This window comes from Pinus tabuliformis, chromosome 7 (assembly GCF_031772625.1).
Source record: "Pinus tabuliformis cultivar Carrire ecotype Pingquan chromosome 7, CPIR1, whole genome shotgun sequence".
NCBI lineage: Eukaryota > Viridiplantae > Streptophyta > Pinopsida > Pinales > Pinaceae > Pinus > Pinus tabuliformis.
Window position 1 is genome coordinate 1,526,789,629 of NC_142293.1, and position 2,698 is coordinate 1,526,792,326.

Sequence of the window (2,698 nt, forward strand, 5' to 3'; positions counted from 1 at the left end):
GTCCTAGTTTGTCTATTTTCTTTGTCTCATGCGAGGGATTGTTTATCCGCCAGCTCCGTTGCCCGGCTTCTAGGCTATGATTGGGCTTGTCTATCAATCGCTTTAGAATTCTTCAAGTCCTGGAGTTCGACTGCTTGTCTGAGTTTTCGTGTTGCTTCCCAATGGTAAGTTCTATAGCTAATTTCGCATCTTGCATTCAATTATTTCAGTTCTTGAGAAGTATTTAATCTAATCGCTGGTTATATGTCTTCCTTGCAGAAGCTCTTTCACGTGCTACAAGGTTTAAAGGATACCGAGGGTGAAACACTCTTGCTGGCTTCGGCTTCTAAGAATAAGAACTCATCAAGCATCGAGTATTTAATTCCTACTACGATACTTGGCAGGATTCTGCGGCCAGAGGGTTGGACCTTTGCTTAGGGTTCTGTTGTTATTTTTTAGGGTTTTGCTCAGCTTAGACAACCTTAATCCCACTGTATATTTGCGTTCTTGAATATGTAATTTATTTAGAAATTTTTTGCCATAAATTGAAACTCTGGCTTTTAATCAAAGAGCCTTAATGCTTTGAAAACTATCAGAGATATATAGTTCACGTTATTTACAATCTTCGGCCTTAAATGTATCTCTGGCTTTATTATTCAAAAGTCTTATCGCCTTCACTTTGAACTTATGAGGAATGTATAGTTGAGTACTTTTACAATTTCGGCCATATAATGTATCTCCGATTTCCATGTTATTCATAAATGCTATAATACAAGGCTTCTGGTTTTGTTATTCATATATGCTATAATACAAGGTTAAGAATGTATAGGTCAAGCCTTTCGATTTTAATTTCTTCTATTCTGCTGAGACTTTGTATAAGATAGCATTACAAATATACTTCTATAGGAATTCTATAGGATTTAGCATTATTGTAATAGCTCTTATGGAGGGAATGTCGAGTCTCTTTTCTTCAACTATATCATATTAAAATAGCAAAGGAAATGAATACTAAATAGTTTAGGTATAGCGGGAATTCCTTATAGCATTTATGCCAAGTCTAGTAATGGTTTAGAAATTATCTTTGTCATGTTGCAATTTTATTCCATCTCGAGTCTAAATGTTGATATTACATCTTGTTAAAAGTATTGATTTCGTATGAATCCCTCAAGGGGTATCAGACATTTAGTAGCGTTTGTGATATTCTTTATTTCATTCGGTCTAAGGTTTATAACTAGAGAAAGTTGGAATTGTATAAAGGGCTAGGGTTTGTATTCTAAAATTCCTATATTAAAGGGAATAGCTATGTTGAGGCGTTTTCATGTTTATTACAACTATTTCACTTAAACCCTGTAGGGTTCTATATATTCAGAACAAAGTCTTTTCTTCCTATGATATATATTTACCTAAGTCTGGTAGACTTAACTTCTACAGCATGAATTCTTTGTAATGCTTTCAATTGAACTCATCTGTTATTAGCTTTCTTTTCTTGGACTTAAACTTGCTATTGCACCTATTATTATTGTAATTCTCATTGAGTAAAGAAAACGGTTGTTCCTGTTTTGTTCTTGTAGTTTAGGAAACGTTGATAAAGAATTATATCCTTCAGCTAGAAGACCCTTTACAGAATTATTACCTGAATTAATAGTCCAAGCATTTAAATCAACAAATAGTTCAAATTCTTGAATAACTCAGATTAAGACCTAACCACATAATTTCAAGCTACATCCAAGAATATCACTTATCTGATGGTGTAATTTCCAAATTGATTTAAACTTATCTATTGCTGCTTCCAAATCTTTCTTGGTCTATTCAAAGACCTACACTTGTTTGCCTCCCTACCGTGAGATTCGCTATGCCAGTGAATCTCCCCCCGTGCTATCCCTGAACCAAGGAATTCTTTCTCTCCTTCGAGAGTATGTGTCTATCCAGCTATCTGGTCTCTACCAAACATAGCTTTCCCAAACTTCTTGACCTCTCAGCACAGTTTCTCCCTTTACTGATCTTAGATACCCCATCCTCTTGATCTTTTTCCCTTTTTAAAATATTTTTCCAAGATTTAGTTTTCTTTATTTTCTTGGATCAAGTAACTGTCTCTTTTACCTAACTATTCAAAAGAAAACAACATTTGCTAATGACTACCAAAAATTTCTTCCCACAACTTAATTTAAAGGTAGTTTATAATTTAAATAAAAAGTAATAGTTTGTTTGGCTGCAGTAAAAAACAAATATTTATAATATCAAGGGATGTTACATCTCCCCCCACCCCCCGCTTAAAATGGAACATCATCCCGATGTTCTCCTTCTGCAAATAAACCTGGAAAGATTTCTTTCATAACCTGCTCATCATCCAAGGTGGCTTCTTCCAGCCCATAGTCCTACCACTGCACTTTAACCTGGGTGATAACTTGTTTTCGTAGCGTTACTTTTCTCCGATCTAGTATAACTAGAGATTCGACCAAGAACTTGCCTTCCGGTTCGACCTGTACATGGCAACAAAATGTGTTAAGTCCTTAACCGGTTGATTTAATACATCCTTAAAGAGAATATATATATATATATATACATTACCTGATTGTCTTGCCATTTGATTACGTGATTAGGGTCATAAACATATTTCTTAAGTAGAGAAACATGAAAGACATTGTGTACACGAATGTGATTGGGTAAGGCAAGTTGATAAGTCACTGGCCCGATTCGAACCAGGATTTGAAAAGGTCCG